The 14,030-nt window shown below is 37.3% G+C and overlaps 1 pseudogene across 1 annotated transcript in view; it reads left to right on the top strand.

Annotated features, from left to right (window-relative positions):
* Positions 1-2,047: 2,047 nt before the first annotated feature.
* Positions 2,048-14,030, top strand: part of LOC306879457 (guanine nucleotide-binding protein G(s) subunit alpha-like) — a 36,790-nt pseudogene continuing 24,807 nt past the window's right edge. The window contains exon 1 of the transcript XR_013785875.1: positions 2,048-2,637. The product of XR_013785875.1 is annotated as a guanine nucleotide-binding protein G(s) subunit alpha-like (transcript). The remainder of the gene's footprint in view (positions 2,638-14,030) is intronic.

Here is a 14,030-nt window from a genome sequence, read left to right as displayed (position 1 = left end):
ACCACTGATGACATCATCGAGAGGGAGTCACCCATATGTCACATAACGTACTAGTCAGTGTGACACTTACAACAGACTACTGCCTTTCAGTCAATAACAACAATTGTGTTGCAGGGTCAAAGTTTAGCACACTGTGAATGACCAAACTGATGATGTTTGTTAAGAATGTAAGGATAGTTTAGATATTTGAATATTTAAAATGAAAAAAGTCCTATCATCATGAGCTTGGATCGGTCGCCGTCTCTCTGGTGTGCATGATAAGACTCTTGCGGGCCCTATCTGCTGCAGTGCAGTGACACAGACCGCCAGAAGGACAGACAGACCACATACTCATTGTCTATGTGTTTCCTGCAAATGGTAGCCTATATGTTGGAGCTGGCAGTTCTGTACAGTATGAAATTTTCCATCCTCCTGGTCTGGAATTTCAGAATACCCAGCTAGCAAAAACTTTCCCATTAAGTTAAAAATGCTATTTCTGAATGCCCCAGTTTTTTAAATGTTTTTCTTGGATATGCAAATGATAAGAGAACGTTCAAATCTGCCAATATTATTGGAATTTTGCATATGAATGTTCTCTGAACAAGTAGTAACATTGCTTGTTGTGCTCCAAGTAGTTTTCACAAGAACTATTTATTTTACTCCTACTTTTAATAAAAAAATGGACTCAATCATTCATCTTCCTGTCATTTATTAAGGTGATTCTAGACTATCAACATTCCAAAAAACAATAAATAATCTAAGTTAAGATAAAGCACAAGTATTGAGACCTGACCTGAAGTGGAGGGAATGTGTGAAATGGCAGCACTCTTATTGATAATGTCAATGCATGAGGCATGCTGTAGGACAGATTAAGAACAGAAGGCATGCTATTGTGCAAGTTATTCAACCTTCCAAGAATCAGAAGAGAGTTCGTATATTTAGCAAAGTGCTGTGCTTTTTGAACAAACCATGTCAGATCTGTAGTTACAATGAGGGCTTTCATGATTTCAGGTCATTTTATTAGGGGAAATTAAACAGAAATAGTGAAAGAGGGGGGATGAGAGAAAGCAAAAGATGACAAAGGGCAAGAGATCCATCTTCACTTTTAATTTATTCAATAGCCTGTGTGACATCTTTACAACCCTTTTAATTCATATCATGTCATACCTTAGAAAATGTTAACTTTCTACCATGTCATACCCTATGTGATATATGACAAATAAATAAATAAAAGCTTTATAGGTTTTTTTTCTTACATAAGCACTGTTTTTTCTAATGCAAGGAGGTGCGGGTTCAAATCCTGACTTATCTTTGATTATAAGGATTTAAAAAAGTAAAAGAAGCAAACAAATGTGCAAGATGATGCTACTGGTACACTGCAATGTATCTATAAGTAATTTGCAACTGTCAAGTCTGTCATGAACTTTCATGTTGATGTATAATAACGCCACCTACAGGATATTATTATTGCAGCTGTTATATTTTGTGCACCCTGTACTTGACAAAAACTGGAATGGCAGCAGACTCAATACTAAAACTGTTGTGTGCGCTTTAGGTACACACACAAAAAAAGCCTACAATAAAACATTTACACTGTAAAATAATATAAAAATAATTTTAACATAGAACAAAATAAATACATTTGAACAATTTCTATCATATAATAAAACTATAAATAGATAAAAGGAATACTTGGTTTACAAAACTAAAATTGTGCTATTTTTTCCATATGACGTCACTGGGTGACCTTTTTTTATTCAATGAACAACAACATTATACAAGACTATGAATAACAACCGAGATAAAATGACCGCCAGGGGGAATAATTGAAATATGCACTTAATTTCACTCAGTTTGTTTTCTGTGAGCGCAATTATTTATTAACATCAGTATTTGTGTCTGTATGTATGGAATGTCATCAAAATTATGACAAGATGAATGCAATTAAAGTGTTTTTCATCTCCATTCAGATAATTTGTGAAGCCACAAATATTTGAACAACGTCACGGAGTGAGTGACCTCCCCCTGCAGCTCGTGAAAATTTAACGCTGTGCAAAAGTTACGGAGCAGAGCTGATCTCAGGTCAGCCCCAGAGAGAGCGAGCGGAGCGGCGAGAGCTCCGGCGGACGAGCGGCGTCCCGAAATAGAAGAGCAAGAATAACAAACAGTGAAAAGTACGCTATGCGTGTCAGGTCAAAGTTCACTCCTGTCCACTCGTGAATGTCAGAAACTGAGGGAAAACCCGATGAGGCTAACTGACACCTTTGGAGAGCCTGAGCGATAAGGCTGTAAGGGATAGCGAGCCTTCTCTCCACCTGACCTGGATAACCATCATCATCCTCATCATCATGGTGTTCTTATCCTACAGTTTCGAATGTTAAGGATCGATCCCAGCGCTGGCCATGGGGATGTGTCACAGCTTCAGATCTAGGTTATCACAGTCGGCGATCTCATACACCGGCGGACGGACCGGTGCGAGTCCCGGGATCGATGTCGAGTCTGGTCATTTGGACAGTTGTGACCCGCAGCTCAGAGAGCGGCGGCGGGTGGAGGAGAAGGTGCGGGTCAAAGCGGAGAACAAACGGAGTCGAAACATTGACAAAAGTCTGAAGGCGGAGAAGAGGGAGTACAAGCAAACGCACAGGCTGCTGTTGTTAGGTAAGAGGACGGTGAGGCTACTTTATTTGCAGCTGTCAAGGTAAATGAGAGCAGCCACGAGCCGCTTGGCCCCTTAAAACACGTTACCATGGTAACCGTCGTTGCCACCTAAATACTGTGGTATCTTTTTTAAGCGTTAGCGGCGATGATGGCGTGAGTCTTTAATAAAATTAGCATAAACAAGTTTTTAATGCATTAGCTATGTTTGGCCTGTACCACGTAAGAGGCCTTCTCCACTAACAATTAAAATCAAACAATGTAGCATCTGTTCATTCATGCATATAAAAATGGTAAAAACTTTATTAGCATACTTAAGTACAATTGAAATGGAATACTTAATTACATTTACACTGATTATAAAATGATACTTTTTACTCTGTTCTTCATTTAATTACATATTTTGCAGGTCATCATGACTAAAGACTATTTTGGGTTAAATGCAAGCGTCAGCATCTGTGGCCTGCTGTTGATTACCAGAGAATAGAATCAGGTCTCATTTAGTAAATAAAAATAAAATAAATAATTGAATTAGACCAGAGAATAGAATTAGGACTCAATTATATATATATATATATATATATATATATATATATATATATATAAATTATTATAACATAAAATGCATGTACAGTAATACACTTACAATGGAAACCAACATAGGGAAAGGGTTGAAAAACAGAAATGTGCAGCTTTTTTTTTTTTTTTTTTAATTCATGCACTTGCACAGATTCTTCAGTTGTAATATGTTTTTGAGATCATGCTTCTCTAGATGGAAGAATTAAATATGTAATTCCTGTCTGGAGTTTGTGCTTTATTAAGGGATGAAGCAAATAACCCAAATTATTTTTTAGAAAATAATGTTCATTCCTAATGCTAAGGTTTTTTTATTTATTCATTTATTTATATAAAATTGTACACATTTTGTTAATTAATGTTTACTGCTACAAAAATCCACATAAATGTTAAACTGTAGACACTACAAACCCATTTAAAATAAAAAACAAAGTAGCTCTTTTCACCGACCACTTGTTGAGAAAGAAAATGAAGTGATTGCGTGTTTCCTTTTAAGTTTCAGGTCCTATTTTTGTCCACGGAGAGTACTGTGAAAGGTTGTTTTGTGGTATTTTGGTGGAAACTATGGTCATCCTGGTTTTCAGTTGGTCACTAAAAACACATTTTGATTGACCGTTATTCTGAATATGCCCCCTAAAATGTATACAGTGCAAAAAGAGTATTTAAAGTAATTTTGAGTTTCATACCTAAGCTTTTTAACTCGGATTAAACCTGGTTTCTGTGATCGTCATGGATTGTCATAACAATGAAAACATCTGGTCAAGATCTAATCAGTAGCAGGAAGCCCTACTTGTTTTGTTTTCTGTCTAGCAAAGAATGAAATTATAACTCCAGACGTTTTTTGCAGAACATAACATTCAGCTGATTCCAGTCTAAAATTGTACAAAAGTGAAGTGAAACTGTTTTCCGAAGACCATTTTATTTTTTAAAACTGCAGGGCTATTCTTGTGGCATACGTTTTATAATTTTTTTCCCCTTCCGCCTACTTCTGCACTAGTCGCGTGGCTCGACTTCCTCTTTGGATAAAAAACAAGTGTTGCTGAATATTTTCTGTAAACCAAGATGAGATATAATGTGTCTATGCCCATCGGTCTGGAATACATGTAGATTTAAAGGTGTGATGAAACCCAAGAAATTTCTAGTGCGTTATTTTTTTCTTTCAAACTTGTTGACTTCCCCTTTGGCGCAAACAGCGTTAAAGCAGTCGTGGTTTGATAAAGCAGCATTACACAAGGCCTCATATGCTGCTACCTTTATGAGAGCTGTTCTTCTTTTTTATTAACAAGTTACACAAGGAAAGGAGGGCAGCCTGACGACACAAATGAAGAAACTGTTAAGCTCTGTGACCAAAATACTCTAGTCATGCGGGTGCTCGGTTCAAAAACAGATGACACACACATACAAAGCTGATTGTTGCAACCTTAGAATGTAGGAAAATGATCTCTGTGTGTTGTGTGTTTTATGGGCCTTGGCCGGTAGTGTTTGTGTGCGCTCGTCTAAAAAGGAAGTCTGGTTATGAAGTGTGTCCTTCTTTCTGCTTTTGGGCTTTCAATAACAATTTGTCATTTTAAGGCAGAATCAACCTCAATGAAAATGTTTGTAGCTTAACTTGGTCTCTTTTGATGTGGCCACTTTTGACTGCTGCCTCTGTTGTTGAGCCGCTCACAGCTGCAAGCCCACAAGTGTAATGTCTTATTTTAAGTGATTGCATGCTGTTATTGCTCACTTAAACAGAATCACATCCTCTCATGAAGGATGAAATATTGCAAGAAATCAGATGAATGGACTCATAAGGAGTCCACTGTTGATCATGCAACTTCATGCAGGGCATGACAAAAGACATTCAACACATACTGCAGCCCGTTTGAATAGAATCAGGGGCTGTTAACCTCTGGTTACACACAACTGAAGTAAGCCAATTGGTCTGTAATGCTTGCTGAAACTTTAGCAAGTTGATTGTCACCAAGAACAATTGTATTTTTGTTCAGGTTAAAATTTGAGGAAGGCATGCAGTTCTTAATATAACATTAGACGAGGAGAAGGTGACTAATTCCCCGAATTACCTCTTTCCTTGAAAGGGACTGTCTTATGTAATGTGACATAACGTAAATGGGTCCCGAGTTAAAGGTTGGACTGTATTAAACCTCATTGTGTAACAGTGCTATACCTCTTATTGTCGGATGAATAAAATCCCATAGAACATTAAAGGAGGGGCCTAACTCATCTACAGTAAGGACAAGAATATCACAGAGACTTACCTACAAACAATACTCTTGTTTTCCTCAAAGGGATGACAAATTGTGTTAAATAAGCTAAAATATTTCTACTTATTCAGCAAACAACAAAACTAATCCCTTTTTTTGTACACACATCTCACATCTTTCTGTCCCATTTCATTTTGTGATTATTCATCATTCAAACTCAAAACACCTTAAGAAATAAATAAAATTAATACCATATGAGTGGGGTAGGGCAATGTCTATGGTAACATATTAAACTGTAAAATGACTGTAAAAAACATGTTTTACAGTTTAGGTACAGGTTTTCACAAAAAAAGTTTTTTATAAAATAATAACTTTACATTTGAGCATGTACACGATTTCTAAGAAAAGAGATGAGTCAAATTCATTCTCAGCCAGCAGGTGGCGCTTTTGGAAAGGCAGAAATATAGCAGTTTCCCCGGCAGGACCGTAGCTGGGATTTGCGGGGCCCCGGTGCAGGTTGTACCCATGGGCCCTGTTTCAAACTGTGTAAATAGCACAAATAAATAAATAAAGATAGAAATTAAACAATGTTTAAGTTTTCTTTTTTTTCAAGTTTGTAGGTGTCCAGGTACAGAAACTAAATAAAATGTAAGATATCATTGCATAGTCTTCACTGTATAAATTAAATATAGATTTATCCTTGTAAGTGATTTTCTCTTTCTTGAATTTAGCATTAAAGGTGCCATAGAATGGAATACTGTATTTTACCTTGGCATAGTTGAATAAGAGTTCTGTACATGGAAATGACATACAGTGAGCCTCAAACACCATTGTTTCCTCCTTATGTAAATCTTGTGTGTGCAAGAGACCACTGAAAAAGAGCCGAATCCCAACATAACACCGACTGTGACGTTACAGTCGGGATCATTAATGTTTACGCCCCCAACATTTGCATAACGTATACCAGCCCATGTTCTAGGCCAGCCGGACCTGCACAGCTAAATCATCGATGCAGTGTTGCCAGATATTGCTATTAAAACAAACAAAAACCTAAACTGCAACGTCCTACTTTATTAACTTTCTAAAGTGTCAAAAAAAGTGGAAAAGACAAGTCCAATACTTATAACAGCTGGATCTGGCAACACAGAGACTGCTTCCGCCCCCTCACTCACAACTCTCTCTCAAGCCTCATTCACTCCACCAGCGACTCGCAGCGATCATGTTCATACCATGGATGCTAAACATTCTTGCAAAATCTCTCAAAATCTGTATCTTCATCTGATACAGGCTCAAACATATAAGGTTGGATGCCTAATCTCTCCATCGTTCACGCCAGACAGTAGAGATCTGTTTGCTGTGTAAGCTACTGAACTGAGTCGTGCTGTGAAACAGCCAATCAGAGCAGAGCTCAACATTATTATTCATGACCCTTCCAAATAAGGTAATAACAAACCATTTCATTCTAGGGACAAATCCTAGGGTTGTAAATGGACATGTAACCATTTCTGGAGAATTTTTGGCCTTACCTAAGCCACATACCTTCTATGTAGATATCAGAGAACAATTTAAAATATTGCATCAATGCATTCTATGGCACCTTTAAGGACACCGACAGCAGATGGTAAATTAGACAATGCATCCAATATAATGATACACATTCACTTAAGACATAACCAACAGTTTTGTCGAAGATACTTGCCAAGACGGGTATTTCGGCATAATTTTCTATGTATTTGTCAGAGCAGGTGCTGAATTAAGCTTTTTGCATCTTTTTGTGTTTGTATGTTTAAATTGGCGAGGTTTATTTGTTCGTTCAGGTGCAGGAGGACGCGAAGGAGAGCTCGGTTCGGTGTTTGCATGCTGTCTGTGAGACATGGCTCTCTGTGTGGCTGAAATGGCCAGGGGCCCCCTGTCAGCCGTAGGCCCCTATAATCGTCATCACCTTTCACCCCACTTGCGACGACCCTGTTCCCAGATAATTTCAGTACACCAAGCAGCACAGCACTTGGCTTTGAAACGTGCAGCACTCATTTTTAATCAATGAAATCATAGCCTCTGTTAAGCTATTTCACAATTCTTCAATTTCCGTCCTCAAATTTAAGACCTCTTGAAATCAAAATTAAGCCTTTCTTGTACCTTTTAAAGTCCCCCTGTAGTCAAAAATGTTATCCCTTAAAACTCATCTTTGATCATCAAAATGACATATTAAAATGTTTTTTTCTTGTGACTTTTTATGGGCTTAAATTTGATACAACTAAGACTTTTTAAAGACCTGTGAAAGCCCTGTAATAATTAATTATGGCAAGTAAAACAAATACAAACTTAATTTTAAACAATATCTTCTCAAAAGTTTCTGAAATTAAAACTGAATGTTTGTTATATATGAACAAAGTTGCATGTTGAATCTTGAAAAGTTGTGCTGCCGCACTTAATATGTGACCCTGGACCACAAAACCAGTCATAAGGGTAAATTCTTTTAAAATTTAGATTTATACAACATATTCAGTCTGAATAAATAAGCTTTCCATTGATGTGTGGTTTGTTAGGATGGGACTATATTTGGCCAAGATATGACTATTTGAAAATCTTGAATCTTAGAGTGCAAAAAAGTTTAAATATTGAGAAAATCACCTTTAAAGTTGTCCAAATTAAGTCATTAGCAATGCATATTACTAATCAAAAATTAAGTTTTGATATATTTATGGTAGGAAATTTTTGTGGTCCAGGGTCACATATGTCAAAGCATTTTGGTCACAGAAATATTGGCTAATATATTGATCTGACTCCTTAATATGTAGTGAAAGAACATTGTTATGGATAATAAACTTAATTTAAAATGGAAAACAAGGAAATAGCATCCAACAATATTCATCCTGTCGATCAGCCTTCAAAGGAAAAAACAAAGAAAGAGACTTAAGACTTGTAAGGACAACAAATGATGTTTTCCACAACTGCTAAATCATTTATTTTTTATTTGGATAGTCATTTCTCAAATAGCCTAAGGGTTAACAACAAATGTGAGACTGAATAATAATAATAATTAGAATGTGGCATATGTAATGGATATTTTGTGTTTTGTGCTCTGTCAAACTTATTGTTCAGCACAGAATATGAGACAGATCATTCTGATGATCCTCATTTAACTGTTGCATATAGAGTTCGAGACAAATGGTCTCACAAAAAAACAAGTCTGCTGGAGATCAAATATTAGAGAAATGCTGCCACCTTCTGGTGACAGATCATAGTGTAGTGTCCTCAAACCCAAGAGTCATCTCAACTGCCATACATTATCCATGCATCCTTACATTTAAAGGTGATAACTTTGGTTTAGCCTCAGAATGGAGTTTAATTGTATATGGATGTGACCACTGAAGAACTCTGAGTATAGTGACTTGTTAACTGTTGTGTTGATTAGTTCAGGCTTAAACTTTTAACAAACCCTCACTGTATAAGCATACTTCTCCTTGTTTCCAAATGAGTCTGTTTAGTCTCTGCCCCTGAATGCCACACAAAGATTATGGGATCAAAAATAGATCACAGGGTGTCAAAAAATAGCTCAATGAAACGTCATTTTCCTTTTTCGGTCTCTGTCATACAGTAGTTTATCTCTCACATTGACTTTTGCATGATCTCTTATACTAGAACTATATGTGTCTTGATTCTTTGGTTTACTCTCTGACTATCAGCATGTCACTATTTTTAGCCTTTGTTTGGAGCAATACAGATAAATATACGAGAAAAATCAATGACTCAAGTTAACACGTCAAGGCACCAAATAGAGACTTCATTATGTTTGGCTTTAGATTGTTACTATAGCTTGAATGAAATAATATCAGAGACATTTTTTTAGCTGAAGGAAAAGAATAATAAAAACAACTCTGTATTTCTAGACTATAATCCACACCGAACAATGCATGTATTAAAAATAACTGATTATAGAGCACAAGTATAGTGTATTGCCAGATGGATGCCAGTATACATTTTCTTTCTAGCATGTCTGATGAATGTAAAGTGTGATATATTGTATGTTTACAATGAACAATTCTGAGTTTATGCAATTTTGAAGAAAACCTGACTATTTGATTAAGTTTTACTTTAATTTAGATTGACTGTAAGAAACCTCTAAAACGTCTTTGGCATTTTGTTTAGTCTAATGAATGTAGCCATTAATTGCCAAAATAGAATATAAACTGGTTTTAGATTATTTAGTGTTTCTGATTTATATTACACATGTACATGACATATTGCATGTCTGTGGAGATTCTCAGCAGGCAGATTAGAATGTATAGTACTTTTTCAAGCTAAACTTACTTAACCAGTTTACAAAATAGAAAATAAATACTGTTGTAGGAAGCTTATAATTATTGTAATAATAAGGAAGCACTTTTAACCATTCAAATGAATATGAGGACTCTATATACTTTTGGCTGGTGAATCATTCTGGTTTTGCAGCGTATGTTTTACTTCTGGTTTGCTACCGTTGTATGTTGTTGCCATATTGGAAAAATCATGGCTTAATACACCTTCAAAATAATTGCACTTTTAATATATTAAGAAGTAACTATTTGCAATTATGTTTGTGTACACTGCAGTGCTGAATAATCAAGTGCTCTCTAACAAATGTGCCAGTTTATTAATACAATAATTGTTACATAAAGTTATCAATTTACTGCGGCCATCAGGATTAAGTACATATCAACAGACAACAAACACTTAAAACATTCTTTAGTCATTTTTAAATATCTACTAATAAATGTTAGTTTTTTTTAAATACTTGTAAAGAAAAATTGTAACTTGTATTGCATTCACTGTCCTCAGACATCTGGTGCCACAAGAGAATATCATATTTACGTAACATTTCACATACAGATATAACAAATACAGTTCTTACAAAAGATGTGCTTGACAATAATTTGAGGACTTTTCAGACTGCAGTACAATAAACTAACTGATTCTAATAAAAATACACATTTTTAAAACCATATATTTGTCTAAATCTTTTTTATGTGTACGTTTTAGTACACGCTCAGTACGCGCTCTGTGTGATTCATAAATGTTTTAATTCACTATAAGGAATCGACTCATTCGAGTCAGTCGTTCGGGAATCGGACTGCACTAGTCGCGCTTTATGTTGGTGATTCGTTACAAAGAACCGACTCAAAAGAGCCATCCATTAGGGATTCGAATCACAGTGGTCAGAGTATTTTATTAGGCTACTGTGTTCTATGTGCCTCGGATGCAAAACTTACGCTCAAAAATCATTAACTGATTAAAATGATTTAATTATTACTCGGCTGTGGCATGTGTTCACGGAAGCAGCTCTCCAGTCCTATTTAAAACGAGCGTGTTGACATATTTTCAGGTCGAAGCTGTGCTTCGGAGAATACGTCGTTAAACATAAGATTGTACACATAAGCAGCGCTAATGGTCAATAGTTAAAAATGGATCGGGTGGGAATCGCGAACTTTATCGCGTATGAATCATGTCTTCAAAGAGGGCGCCTCGCTCCGCAGAATCGCCGCTTGCTGACGTTTTTGGGCTGTCATGTGATTAGCAGGGTTCAATGAGAGCTGTTTGCCCCACCCATCTCTTCAACGCTGTCTATCTCAATGTACAATTCACTGAGAAAAGGAAATAATCGCTAGAAAAACACCCTCGAAAAGGATCCATTCGCCACAATTGGGGATTCAACGCGTTCCGTCCGTAGGGAATCCATCGCTGTCGTTGTGGTGTCGGATTTATCTTCACGTTTCCTAATGCACATGATCTAAGAAGGATTCAAGAAGGATACAAAGCGTAGCCTGACAGCGGACTCGGGACTGCGATAACCGGTAAAATATCGACGGAATCGCTCGCATTTGCATCTGCGGTTGAGAGAACCGTAAGGATCGCCGCTCGCGTCAAAGCAAAGCCTACAGATGTGAGGAGAAACTCAAATTACGGTAACGGAGAAGACGGCGAAGGGCCTCGTTTGATTTGGACAAGCCGAAAAAAGCGATCAGTCACCGTAAGCAGAACAGGAGGGAAAATAGCGTCAATCTAAGAGGAATTTTTCAGGAGTACCGCCGTATTTTTCTCGCAGACATCGTCGTTTCGTAACGGAGTTAAAAGGTTCATGTCGGCCACGGCGCAGGGCGGAATGATCCACATGCCGTCATTTTGATGGAAATATTTATTTCTTTAATTTGTAGCCACCCTTTCTATCTCGTTCTGCCCGTCTCATTGCATCGGCCAACGGATTCGACAGCAAGAAACCGAAACGAATCGCGTTTTGTGGAGCTATTCATGATTTGAATAGGAGTCGCTCGTTATTTCGGGAAACCGAGCATGGATTCGCGACGGGAAATTTGCTAAATCTCCGTCGTGGGAAAGCCGAAATCATTCATGTAACGTCGAAGGCTTCGCTGGATGCACATCCACACACAGAAATCTCTTATTTGATAGCAGCAAGCGCTCGACAGGACTCGGTCGTCTGTAGGCCGGCCTAGTGTTTTCACCACCACCTATTCTCGCCAGTACTAGTCACCCATAGCTTTCATATTTCCCCGTGCTCCTCTCCTGCCCTTATCAGCGAAATCCGGGGAAGCGATGTGCATACAAGTATAAATGTCCCGGTTTTCCATCAAAGTGTTCTGATCGGAGGCCAATCAAGGAATTTGGATCATTTATTCATACGTTAGATACACCTCACCCCCCCACCCACCCCAAAACTTTTCTTGGGTTTTTGGGAAAATGGGTTGTTTGGGCAACAGTAAGACTGAGGACCAGCGAAATGAGGAGAAGGCCCAGCGAGAAGCTAACAAAAAGATTGAGAAACAGCTCCAGAAAGACAAGCAGATCTACAGAGCAACTCATCGACTACTACTGTTAGGTAGGTTGGTGTCAAAGCTGAGGTTCTGCTGCGAACACTTTCCTGATGCGCGTGACGTCATCGGGGCCTGTCATATTTCGTAGCGTTTTGTGTGCATTTGATTCATTTGTCCGAAAACACGATGGGGGTACACACGCGTTTCGATTGGGATTCCTGGGCCGTAGTAGTGGACACCTCAGGGCCTGTGGTGCTTCATCCAACACCGCTCAATCACTCCATTCATTCCCATCTGATTTATGTTGAATAGGTTTTGCATTATGGAAATGATTTTATAATTCATTCAACTATCTCATGGAGATCCCACATTCACAAGCATACACTTACACATGCATATGCTGTTTCTTTAGGCCGGTGTTCATGAGTTTAGGGTGGTTTCTGCATCCTGCTAAATTAGCAGTGTGCTTATTACATATGGATGGAAATATCTTTTGATATCATTTCTGAATTAAGGTGTTTAGGGGATTAGTGCATCATTTTTAGGTTTAGTTCTGGTAAGGGTTGCTTGCATAGTGCTATTTTTATAGTTTAGCATTCTGGGCATCCCCAAAATTATAATAGTAAGAAAGATGACACACACATTTTCTTATGTACATATTTTCTTTACATTTGTAACAGAAACTGATCAGTTAACACATTTTTCATGCTTTAAATGTTCCTAATTTAGCTGAGCAATAGACTGATGTATTAACCAAGCAGATGAACAGAAATGGTAATTTTGCTTATTGTCAGTTCCAAAATAGTTATAGAATGATGGGCTTTTGTTGTTGTTGAATTGAGTAATTAAAGTGTAAAATAATGAAGTTTATTTAAATTCCGCTATTTTGTAGATGTCTTATTTGTTTTCATGAAACTAGTATGTTTATATCAGCATTATGCTGGTCACCCTGCTCTTTAGATATCGGCATTGGAGTTATTGGCCATTTAGGAAAGAAAACATCAGTCTACCACCCTCACTACCTTGAACCCGATAAAATCAGCAAGTGTTTAATTTCATGGATCTTTTGTAGCACGACATGTAGTTGTTTTAATTTCAGTTTGATTTGATTTACTCTGTTTAAGAGACTGGTCTCGCTAATTCTGATAAAACCCAGTTCTCTAACAGCCTATTTTTTTTTCAGATGCACACAAAGTACCCTATTCTAAATGAAAATCCCATGAATTCAACATAGCACTCTAAATCATAATATCTGGTGTTTAAGGGATATTTCTAGATACCCATGATTCAAGTGTGTTTTAATGATATATGATTTAGGGATGTGTACCAGTGTAATTGAAGCACAAAAGTGGAATTCCTGGATGCAAACAGGCCTATTTGCCACAATTGGAGCCTGGTAACAAAATATGTGTTGTGATAAAGAGGTTCCCATCATATATCTGAACTGAGCGCCTAAATCTGAGGTGTGTTGGTGCTTCTGTAGTTTGTGCTTCACATCTGCAGGGGAAAAGTTAACTCTCTTTTCATATTTAGCACTTAGAAACTGTATTGTTGACCGTACATTGAATCATTCAGCTTTGTCAATGTTTGACAGCTATTGCTCTAAGAGACATTAGGTGGTGTTTCTGGATAGTTCCTTAATGTTTTGTTTTGCATTTCACTATTGTATTTGATGCATAGCTAACCAGTTCCTGTTTAGTTGGTTTACTTACAAGAGAATTGATTGGAGTGATATTGTTTATCATTTAATGAAAAATCAGAATCAAAGAAAGAAGCATCTTATTGAAATCTCGTGAGGTATGCAACTGTA

This window comes from Barbus barbus (assembly GCF_936440315.1).
Source record: "Barbus barbus genome assembly, chromosome: 13".
Classification (NCBI taxonomy): Eukaryota; Metazoa; Chordata; class Actinopteri; order Cypriniformes; family Cyprinidae; genus Barbus; species Barbus barbus.
The sequence above is the reverse complement of the archived record's forward strand: the minus strand, read 5'-3'. Positions and strand labels throughout refer to the sequence as shown.